Source organism: Herpailurus yagouaroundi, unplaced genomic scaffold, assembly GCF_014898765.1.
Source record: "Herpailurus yagouaroundi ecotype Mexico unplaced genomic scaffold, PumYag 182, whole genome shotgun sequence".
Classification (NCBI taxonomy): Eukaryota; Metazoa; Chordata; class Mammalia; order Carnivora; family Felidae; genus Herpailurus; species Herpailurus yagouaroundi.
In genome coordinates, this window is record NW_024412413.1 from 8,659,788 (window position 1) to 8,671,959 (window position 12,172).

At 42.7% G+C, this 12,172-nt stretch overlaps 1 protein-coding gene across 6 annotated transcripts in view; it reads right to left on the reverse strand.

Moving 5' to 3' along the window:
- The window catches only part of TNRC6B (trinucleotide repeat containing adaptor 6B), a 248,718-nt gene that overhangs the window by 97,034 nt on the left and 139,512 nt on the right, over positions 1 to 12,172 (reverse strand). The window lies entirely within an intron of this gene.

Sequence of the window (12,172 nt, forward strand, 5' to 3'; positions counted from 1 at the left end):
TGCTCAGCATGGAGCCCAACGTGGGGCTCAAGGTCACAACCGTGAGATCATGACCTGAGCAGAAATTAAGAGTCAGACGCTTAACCAACTGAGCCACCCAGGTGCCCTCAGAATATTTCTATCACTGGAGAAAGTTCTACTGGACAGCACTGCTTAAGACTATTTTTAAATGAGGGGCGCTTTGGCTCAGGTCTAACTCACAGTTTGAGTCTGAGCCCTGCCTCGGGCTATACACTGACAGCTCAGAGCCTGGAGCCTCCTTCAGATTCTGTGTCTCCTTCTCTCTCTGCCCCTCCCCCCTGCCTGTGTTCTGTCTCTCTCAAAAGTAAATAAATATTTTTAAAAAGAGACTTTTTATTTTAAAAAAAATTTTTAATGTTAATATATTATTTTTGAGAGAGAGAGAGAGACAGACAGATAGACAGAGAGCAAGCAGGGGAGGGGCAGAGAGAGAGGGAGACACAGAATCTGAAGCAGGCTCCAGGCTCTGAGCTGCCAGCACAGAGCCCGGCGCAGGGCTCGAACCCATAAACCGCAAGATCATGACCTGAACTAAAGTTGGCCACTTAACCGACTGAGCCACCCTGGCGACCCAAAAAGAGACTATTTTTAAATGAAATGAGAAATACCCAGCTGGTGAAAGACAAGGCACATGGGCAGGAGCAAGGCCACAGCCACAAGGGAAGCTGATGCATGTTGCAAGCATGTAGAAACCCGGTATACGGAGACCACAACCTTGGCCTGTGTCCATACCCAAAGGCCATAAAAACTCCAAGCTAATCTGTACCCAAAGGTATGCTTTTAAGTAAATAATACATGCTGGCAGTAAGGACACTAATCAAAGTGCCAACGGCAGTAGGTGCAGAGGCTAAGAATGGAATGTTAAGACGGTGAAGGCATCAGGAAGCCAGCAAGGCCTCTCCAGAGAGGACCATGTTCAGAGTGTTAAAGAACGGACTTCAGTTAGGGAGACAAGGTGAGGAGGGTGTTCCATGCAGGGTCCAAGGTCACAGAGCTAGTAGGTGGCAGAGCTGAGTTTCAAACACAGGTCTGCTTCCCAGTGATCTTGACCACTCTGCTAGACTGAGGACAGTGCAGGAGCAGAACAATCTGAGGCAGAGGGTGGGTGGAGCCTTAAAAACAACTAGAAAATGACAGGAGAAGGGTCTAAGATAAGCAGGGGCACAAAAGGCTTTGTCTTTCAGGCTAAATTTGGACTTTATCTTGGTGAGGAAGCGCTGAAGAAATCTAGTAAGCAAAGTAATTGAACAACCACATTTCCATTTCAGAGCTAGCCTCCCAGGCGCGTGGAGGAAGGCTATCTGGCCGGAGGAGAGGACAAGAGGACAGGTGAATCAGGAGGCAGTGCAAGGTAAGGGAAAGACTTTAGGCTCCGGAGTCAGCCCAGCCAGCTCTACCCAGCACACCACGTTGGACACGGGTTCCCCTCCCTGTTTCCTTTGTGTGAAAGAGGGTACCCCATTTTGCTGGGGGCGAGGGACCAGCCTCTTCTGAGAACAGCTGCCAGAGTTCTGACAACACCCTCCTGCCGTCCTCTCTGGGACAGGGGGCTACGAGGACAAGGCAGGCTTGGAACTGCCAGGACCTCTGGCTGCCAGACTGAAGCAAAGCACGAGCCAGCTCAGCCTAGACGTACAGAGAAGGGTGGGGCCCCAGGCTTCCTAGTACACAGGCCGGTCCATCCCTCTATCGGTTTAAAGGTGTGCGCTTGGTGTAGGCTGCCTGCAACTCAGACCCACGATAAGTTTGTGGTAAGGATTACATAGGACACACGTAAAGCACCAAGCACGCTGCTTTATGAATGTCAGGTACTCAACACGGGTGGTGTTTGTGGTGCTACTAAAATCGTTTGGGCACCAGAAATGCACCTGAACCAAGGCATGCACAGTGAGAATAAAGAGGAAAGATGAAATCTCAGAAAGATACTCGTAGAGAAGTATCAAAAGTGCTTGGTGATGGGGCACCTGGGTGGCTCAGTCGGTTAAGCGGCCTACTTCAGCTCAGGTCATGATCTCACGGTTCGTGGGTTCGAGCCCCACCTCGGGCTCTGTGCTGACAGCTCAGAGCCTGGAACCTGCTTTGGATTCTGCGTCTCCCTCTCTCTCTGCTCCTCCCATGCTCGTGCTCTGTCTCTCTCTAATTCTTAAAGATAAATGTAAAAAAAAAGGGGGGGGGCTTGGTGACTGACTACCTGAGAAAGGTAAGAGAAAAAGAAATGGGTGAGACAGTCATTATCAAAGGAGATGTTTTTGCCCATCAGGGGACACCTGTGAACGTGAGGAAAACCTACTTGTCACAACTGAAGGCACAGGGTACAACTGGCACCTAGTGGGTACAGGCCAAGGATGCTACTCAACACCCTACGACGCCTGGGACTGGCCCCAAAACAAAGTATTAGCCAGTGTCAAGTGTCCGTTCCAAGGTTTAGGAACTGTGGTCTGAGATGATTTCCAGGTTCCTAGACTAGGGTCACTGGTAAAGACTGGGTTGTCAATCAAGGGGGAGCACCCAGGAGGAAGAACAGAGAGGTCTGGGGCTGGAGGAGGCACAACGCAGGGAATGAGCTTGGCCTGGGATGTGGTAAAACTCGTGTGCCCATTGAGGCGCCCAGACAGACCTGCTGAGTAAGGGCTTGGAAACATATCAGAGGAGAGGTCGAGACGTAACAGGAGTCAGTCTTCAAGTGCCAAGGTAGAATACCAGGTCCCAGGAGTACTGAGTTTCTCCAGGGAGCATGAGGAGAGGATGGCAAAGGACAGGTCCGAGGATGATATAAATCTTAGCAAATCATGGCATATAAAACCATGACATCTTCCTTATAATTAATTGAGTTAACGTCTAGGACAGATGCATATAAAAGGACGCTTGTTACCAACAGTATGTCAACAGTTCCCAATCCTCGCCTTTATTTACAACTTTAACACCACCTCAACTGCAGTAAGGAGGAACACTGAGGAAATGTCCAACTCATCTACCTGTTTTAACCACTGAAAGCAATGCCTGACAAATGCCAGAGAAAATAATTTTGACCAAAGTGCTAGTAGTGCCCGGTAAATCTGGAAGCAAGATGGAGTCACAAACTCTCTTATCACTTTTAAGCAAAGACTGTCCAAGACACACATCTTCAAAGCTATTTTATAAAGATAAAACTCTGTATGTTCAGCAAACAACATTAATGGGCTTGCAGGGGTGGGGGGTGGGGAACAGTGCTGGGTGTTAGTTCGGGAGAACAATGATCAGTATCTACGTCCCCACAGTATGTCACGGAGGACAGGGCGTCTTTATGCCCGTGGTCTTGTCCCACTTGACTGTCGGATCCGTGCAACAAAACAGTCACACGGGTACTGTCATCTCTGCTTTATAGTCGAAGTAACCATTTCAAAGATTTCAGTGATTTGCCCATGCTCACAGAACTAGTTAAAGGGCAGGGAAGGAGGACATGCCCTGTGAAACCCGAGAGGCAGACAGGAAGCAGGGAGGAGTATCTGGCCCCTGCTTTATATATGAAAATAAGGGCCAAGCCTTGGGTTCTATTATCATTCCCATTTTAAAGTGAGAAAACTGAGGTTCAGAGACTTTAAGTAAATTACAAAGTTTTACACATAGTAAGTGGCAGAGCTGAGTCTTAAACCTAGGTCTGTCGATGCCCAAGCCCAAGTTCTTAATTTATTCTTTGTCTTTTGTTTAATGCTGAATTTTCCAGATTGTTTTGGTAAGATGAAGGTTTGGGCTGTTTTTATTGCCAGCCAGATGGCTACATGTCCAAACAGGCTGGAAGAAAGGAAAGCTGGGTCTTTTTATTTTGTTATTACTCTCTATTAAGTATGTGATTTGGATAGAGAGGGGCCAGCATAAGCTGTCATTAAAGCCTCTGTGCTCGAGAACTTAGGGGGAAAGTGAATGTTCTAAAGGAAGGCTGCGATCAACATAGACTACAATAAACTGGGGCTCTCTTAGTCAGCTACTCACATTTTGAAGTCTTATCAATAGGAGATTAGGGACAGAAACATTAAATGGCTGACACGTTGAAAGAGAACCTAATGTGGGAAAGAAACATTTTTCCATCTGGCTCAATTACTTACATGCCAAGAAAAAAGAAAATGAAAAGGAGCTGGGAATGTTGCTGCTGTGCTAAACATGTGGATATGCTTTCACATGCCACCAAACCCCCCTTTAGCCAGCTCTTCGAACACAATGTCACGTCTGCAGCAGCAGAAGCTTTCCCAATGCCAAAGTCATGGGACAAACAAAGATCCCTGGGCCTGCCTTTTCCTTCTCCCTGTTTCAAGCATCTCTCATCTACAAAGAATTCAAAACACATGTAAAAATAAGTATTTAGTACTTGAATTACTTTTTGGATGAAGACTTGACATTTCTGTTATTCTTCTAGTCTTAAAAACAATAAAACTTCTGGGAATAATCTTTAAATAGTTTTTATTGTTAAATATTTAGTGCACACAAAAGAACACCCATGTACCCACCACTCAGTTAAAGAATGAAACCTTCCCAGTACCCAGAGCTCCTTGTATCCCTCTATGACCCCACCCCTTTCTACCCCATGAGTTAACCACCCCTCAACTAAAGGCCTGTCAACCCCTAGCTTTACCACAAAATGCTTTAGAGCCTAAACAATCTATTTTTTGTTTTATGCATTTTTACAAATGGATTCATACTATTTTATTCTTCTGTGACTTGCTTCTCACTCAATACTATGTCCCTGAAATTAATTTATGTTGTGTTACAGTTCATTCATGGAAATGCTGTACAGAGTTCCACTGTTAACGTACCACAACATATTTATGCATCTTTCTTTTGATGGACAGTTAGGTTTCCAATTTGAATGACGGCACACAATTGTCGCTGTAACATTGGGTACCCGCCTCCTTTACAAACATATGTACAAGAGTTCTTCAGTGACGTGGGTTCTTAAAGACAACTCGAACTGCTGGGTCACACTGTCCATGTTTTCCACCTCCACTCATATTGCTACATTATTTTCCGAAGTGATGAGTACAATTTATGCTCTCACCAGAAGAGTATAACAATTCCTGTTGCCCCATATCCTCACCAATTCTTGGTACGGTATTTTCCAATCTTTTAATTTTTGCTAATTTGAGGAATACAAAATGGTATCTCATTGTGGTTTAACTTGCATTTCCTTGATTACTCATTAAGTTGCACCCCCCCCCCACATTTATTGGCCATTTAGGTTTTTTTCTGCTGTGAAATTCATGTTATTTTCCTACTAGGTCTTTTTCTTATCAATTTGTAAGAGTTCTTTATGAATTCTGGATACAAATCCTTTCTTGATATTATGCACTAAAAATATTTTCCCTTTAGTGTAGACACTTTCATTATAGTGTCATTTAATGAAGTTCTTAATTATAAAAAATATGAATGCATCAACATTTTCATTCATGATTTGTGCTTTTGCATCATGTTTAAAAATCCCCATCCCAAGATCATAAATATTCTATATTTGTTTCTGTAAGTATTAAATCTTTCCATATTTCTATGAATCCATTTGGTATTTATTTTTGTATATAGTTTGTCTGATTTGATCTTTACACACAGAGGGAAAATGATCATGTAAAAATGGAGGCAGAAATTGGAGCATTACAGCTACACGCCAAGAAACCCCAAGTATTGCCAGCAAACACTGGAGGCTAGGAAGAGACAAGGAAAGATTCCCCCTGTTGCCTTCTAGAGAGAGCCTGACTCTGCCAACACCTTGATTTCGGACTCCCAGCCTCCAGGAATGTGGGAGTGTAAATTTCTGATGTTGTAAGTTACCCAGTCTGTGGAATTCTGTTGTGGTACCCTAATCCAATCACATGGAGTGTCCCAGCACCTTTTGTTTAAGAGTCCATCCTTTCCTCTGTTAACCTGCAGTGTCAACTGCCAACTTTCCCTACTGATTGGTAAGACCGGTGCTGTCACAGATTCCATACACATGTGGTCTGAATCTAGGCTTTCCACTCCCGATCTATCCATGCAGTTTTACAACACTGCCTTACTTCTACAGCTCTGTGTTAAATCAGGGTAGGGTAAGTCCTCTTGCTATTTCTGTCCTTCCCTCTTCCGTATAAATTGTAAATCAGCTTATCAAGTTTCAGAAGAAATTATTGGCACTTAAAAAAAAGGAAAGAAAAGCTGGGATTCTTACTGGAATTGCTTTGAATTTAAATGCCAATTTGAGGAGAAATGACATTTTCATCCTTTTTTAAGTTTTTTTTTTTATTTTTAAGTAATCTCTCCACCCAACGTGGGTGGGGCTTGAACTCATGGCCCCAAGATCAAGACTCACATGATATTCCAACTGAGCCAGCTTTCCAAATTTCTAGGTGCCCCAGAAATCACGTCTTTAAATTACTGAGCCTTCTTACCAAGTCATGACAGAGCTCGATGCTTATTTAGGTCTTATTTAAATGTCTCCTAATATTTTCTCCCATAGAGGCCTTGTTAGGTTTAGTCCCCAAATTCTTTCATTTTCTGTTGCTACTCTAATGATACTTAAAAAAACAAAAACAACTATGATTCTTTTTTTTTCTTCTCTTTTTATTTGAGAGAAAGAGAGAGACGGAGACAGAGAGAGAGAAAGAACAAGCAGGGGGAGGGGCAGAGAGAATCCTAAGAAGACTCCACACTGTCAGAGCAGATCCCAATGTGGGGCTCAATCCACGAACTGCAAGACCATTACCTGAGCCGAAACCAAGAGTCAGACGCTTAACCAACTGAGTCATCCAGGCACCCCTAACAACTATTACTCTTAAACATAAAAAAGATGAAATGCTGATCTTTAGAAACAGTTCCTAGTCATATATTCATGGTCAGTAACCTCTTCACTGACCATCTCATACAGAAGTCAGACGTTTTAATAATGATATTAATCTACTATTTTAGTGCTCATTATGTGTTGGACACTGCCCTAAATATGTAATCCTCACGCCTCTGAGGTAAATTCTATTAACCTCATTCTACAGGTGAGGAAACAGCTGAGGACCCAAAGAGGTGGCTCTGGAAATAAAAATCAGTATTTGGCTCCACTGCATAATTTTTTTTTTTAAGTTTATTTATTTTGAGAGAGAGCGCGTGAGTGGGAGAGGGGCAGAGAGGGAGAGAGAGAGACTGTTAAGCAGGCTCCGTGCTATCAGCACAGAGCCTGATATGGGGTTTGATCCCACGAACCAGGAGATCATGATCTGAGCAGAGATCAATAGTTGGACGCTTAACCAACTGAGCCACCCAGGCACCCCGCACTGCCTAACTTCTTAAATACTATTGTATTGTCCCCTTGTATTGTGGTAGATGACAACAGTAAAATCCACCTTAACTTCAGAATCCAAGAAGAATAATTATTTTCTAATAATCAAAATCCCCTTAGGCTGCCCAAATTCACACGGGTTCTCCAAATCAAAATACCACTGACACTGCATTCAGGGATTCAAAACTACTTTTCTAATTTAGAAGAAAATACTCTCTACGTGATAAATACCCAACACTTTTACTAATGATATTTAAAAAAAATTAAATCCTATAGTAAGCCAAGAATGTCACAAAAGCTGATATTTACTTATTTCTGTTTGTTACAATGGTAATTTTCAGATAATTACTCAATTACTTAAATATTCTCAATGTTTAAATGTCAATTTTCAAATTAATGACTCACTTTCAAATAATGGACCTCACTCAGACCCTAAAGCTTCTAGGTTGATGGTTATTACTACTTCTGTGGGCACACCAACATCTGACTAATCTTGTGCTTTCGGTGATTACATTACTGCTTTGCGTGTAAATTCTTTCTTAATATATTAGTCACAAAATCAGCATATTCAGAGTACCAGTCATCTTTTGACCTCTAGTCAATACCAAAGGATTCTTTTTAATTTTGATGAATACAAACATGATCTCACCTTACGTTAACAAATAATCTATGAATGAACCTCTACTTATTTAATTATTTTTGTGTTCTACAATGCTACAAATACTTACTAAACTTCTTCTAAGCACTTGGTGTATATCATTGAACACAACAAACACTGACAATTTTCCCTATGAGAACAAGCCAACCAATTGAAAAAAACAGGCCCAGCACCTTCCAGGTGTGGTTCCGGAGTGGCTGGGAATAGCAGATCAGCCTATTAGATCACATGTGTGGAATACATCTGAAATTAAAACCATCGTCAAAATTAATGTATGCGAGGCAAAGTACCCTTTGCCTGCATACGGTTTTCAAAATGGGTACGTGGAACAATGCTGACTGGTAAGATAAAAATGCATCAGTACTTTCAATATAATAACTGCAAGGGTCTCCTTAATATCAGTAATTTCGCTGGATGAAAGAAAATAAAGATTAAAAACCAACGGCCTTTTTCCTATGCCCAATTCAGTGAACTGTAGGCATCCCTACAAAACCCCAGTAATTGGCAACTTATTAAAAAAAAAAAAAAAAGCAGTGGCAGTGGCCGCAGAGAGAGAACAATAGCAGGTTGGTGTAAGTATAGCAGGGCTTCTTGATAGCCCCAGGCGGCTCTGCAGCTGCTCTGCAGTCAATTATTCTCACAAAAGAGCATCCAAGAGGCCAGGTAGCCCCCGGGTTGGTTACACAAGTTCTCATTCAGAGATACATCGTGCTTACAAATAGTGGCACAAGCAATAAAACCCAAGTTCCACAAACTGCTTTGCAACACATACAATTTACTCCAGCTAATCACTTGGAAGCTTTTTCTGAATACGGTGGAACAGAGGAAGCAGAAGGGCAGGTCAACAGCCAGCAAGATGTACACTGCCCGGGTTCCACCAGCCCCTGGGAACCAAAGCAGCAGTAGGTGATTCTGGATGACTGCCCCTGGACACTGACCACAGCATCTTCAACCAGGAGGAAAAGAATTGAACCTGAGTTCCCACTTTACCCTAATGGTCTGTGAATAAGTAGCAGACTCTCAGGTTTCACAGAACGGACCAAAATTTGCATTAGAAGATCCTGCCCCACGCCTGGGTGGCTCAGTCAGTTGAGTCTCCGACTTAGGCTCAGGTCATGATCTCACGGTTCGTGAGCCCCGCATCGGGCTCTGTGCTGACAGCTTGGAGCCTGGAGCCTGCTTCGGATTCTGTGTCTCCCTCTCTCTCTGGCCCTCCCCTGTTCGTGCTCTGTCTCTGTCTCAAAAATAAATAAACATGAATTATAAAAAAAAAAAAAAAAAAAGAAGATCCTGCCCCATACGTCCTTCTTATAATTAAACCACCAAGAACCCACAGAGACTAAAATACAGTACCAATGGCTTATAAAATACAAAAGACTAGATGTTCACAGTCCCTAAAAGCTTAAAGAGGGGCGCCTGGGTGGCGCAGTCGGTTAAGCGTCCGACTTCAGCCAGGTCACGATCTCGCGGTCCGTGAGTTCGAGCCCCGCGTCAGGCTCTGGGCTGATGGCTCGGAGCCTGGAGCCTGTTTCCGATTCTGTGTCTCCCTCTCTCTCTGCCCCTCTCCCGTTCATGCTCTGTCTCTCTCTGTCCCAAAAAATAAATAAAAAACGTTGAAAAAAATTTAAAAAAAAAAAAAAAGCTTAAAGAGATGTGGCAATATATAAAGACAGTTAATGCATTTTGCTCAAAATTTTGTATTATAATATTTCTTTTCTTTTCCTTTCTTTCCCTTTTGTTTATGGTTGGGGTGAGTAGTAGAGGGCTGAAGAAGGCAATGCTATTTGGGTAGAAAGAGGGCAAGAAGGAAAACTGAGGAAGAAATGGAAAGGAGAGAGACACATCATAACGGGCAAAAGAGACAAAGTAAGGGTCCACCCCACAACTAACACTCCTTCTGGATTCTAGATCACTGCACCCTGCAGAAAGATGGGGCCAGAATTTTCAGCAGTTTCTGGAGGCACTTCTCGGCTGCACCTGCCATGTGGCAGGAAATGAAAACAAAACATACAAACGCAGAAGCAGAAGGCCTCACCACATGAAAATGTTCTGACGGCTGAACCTAAGGCTATATAAAGAAGATACCAGGTCTCAAAAGTTCACCTCAAATGCAGAACTTACTGTAACTGTAAAGATTTTCCATAAGTGGCACTGATCAAAGTAATCATTAAAGAATTTATTGGGCTCTCTTTCCAATTTTGTCTCTTTCACTGCACACTTGTAGATTTCTGCATTCTTATGACATACCTGAAAGAGATCAAAGTAGAACCAAAGGGTATTCTCACGAAGCTGATTTCTATGATGGAAGGGCAAAGATGGGATTGATGGTCAATCCAAAGATGGACTGATAGAAAGTGGAAGGTGGTTTATATAGCCAGAAGCAATCCTGATGGGAATCCATTAAGGGGGTGAGGCAGACCCTGGGCAGGGGCGAAAACCTGGCATGTTGTGACATGTGAAGTCTTTGTGATGCACTAGAGTGTCTGACACCTGGCTGGGAAGCACCAACAGCACAGGACTGAAAATGGGGTTTGTTCTGAGCTATCGGTGAAGTTTGTTAAACAACACAGTAAACACCAATAATTAGTTCTCTCCACTTAACAAGACAGGTTGACAATCAGTGGCCACCATTTTTTGAAACCTGCTAGTAAGCTAATGCCAAACTGAAGCCTCTTCCACACATACACACCTTGGCCTCATCAGTCTCAGCCAACGAATGGGCCTGATGTCCTCCTCACTAAATTCAAAAGTATGTTAAATCAAAATGTCAGTGAAAATCTGGGCAAGAAAGGCTACCAAGAAAAGACATCAGGAGTGTAGAAGACAGACAGGATGGAAGCAACGCTGAGGGGTTATAACTTTTGAGCTATGTAGCAGTACCAACTCCCAGATGGATAATCAGAAAAGCAGAGTACCTCCCACCTGCAATGTCCCCCCTCCAATATTCTACTCAGGCCACGCCTATTCCTATTCCAGTAGGCTTTCTATGCATGAGCCCCGCCCCTTCAACACATCTGCAAGAACCTGAGGTCCCTATGGGCCAGAGATGTGGAGGAAACATTTTGGTCTTCAGAAAGCTATGAGGGTGACTAACCAACAGTGTGAGCTACCCATCTGCAAACTGAGAAACACGTCATTCGCCATCTTGAAGCAATACATAAATTAGATTGAACTTTATTAAAATTTTTTTTAATGTTTATTTATTTTTGAGAGAGACAGAGAGAGAGAGGAAGGGGAGCATGAGCAGGGGAGGGAAAGAGACAGGGAGACACAGAATCCGAAGCAGGCCCCAGGCTCTGAGCTGTCAGCACAGAGCCGGACGCAGGGTTTGAACTCATGGACCGCAAGATCATGACCTGAGCTGAAGTGGGATGCTTAACCGACTGAGCCACCCAGGTGCCCCACAACCAGGTTAAATTTTTAAAAATGATGGTCTCCTTTTGAAAGACAGACACCCTCTGCTTCACAATTTCCAACCATATCTTTCATCCTACATGAGTTTATATACACTTACAGGTAGCAATGGTTCATTTACATTTCTTCACTGAGTGCAGAAAAATCACAATCTATTTGCAATTACAATCCCCTAAAAATAAGTTATGTGAAAGGTAACAAGTGGAAATATTCTTGTTAAAACTTATAATAGAAAGTTGGTCATTTGTAAAATAGATATGCCAGAGGCAAAAATGAAAAAAAAAAAGTCATTTGGAGGTTTTAAAAGCCTACTTTGGTTTCTAAAGCAGCATTTGTAGCAGGGTATATTGGAATATAAACATCAAATTAAGTGACTTTAACTAAACTAGAACAAGTACAAATTCTCTGACTTTCAAAATCCATCAGGCAAATTTTCAAGGCCTCATATACATGATTTTCTTGGCTTATACTACTTGAGACAAAAGTAACTTGACATTTCTTAGTGATTTACATTAAATGATCCTTCCAAACTTCGGCAAAACTCATCTAACTATTCTAAAATTATATGATTTGATGGGCGCCTGGCTGGCTCTGTCGGTAGAGCGTGCGACTCGTGACCTTGGGGTCGTTGAGTTCAAGCCCCACGTGGGGTATAGAGATTACTTAAAAATAAAATCTTTTTAAAAATATTGTATTATTTGAACACGGGCAAATTTCCACACAGAAACGTTAGTAGACCAACCCTTGAGCAGAGACAAATCTAGAATGAAACCAATATTTCATACTCCATTATTGCTCAAGGTCCAGCTGTATTT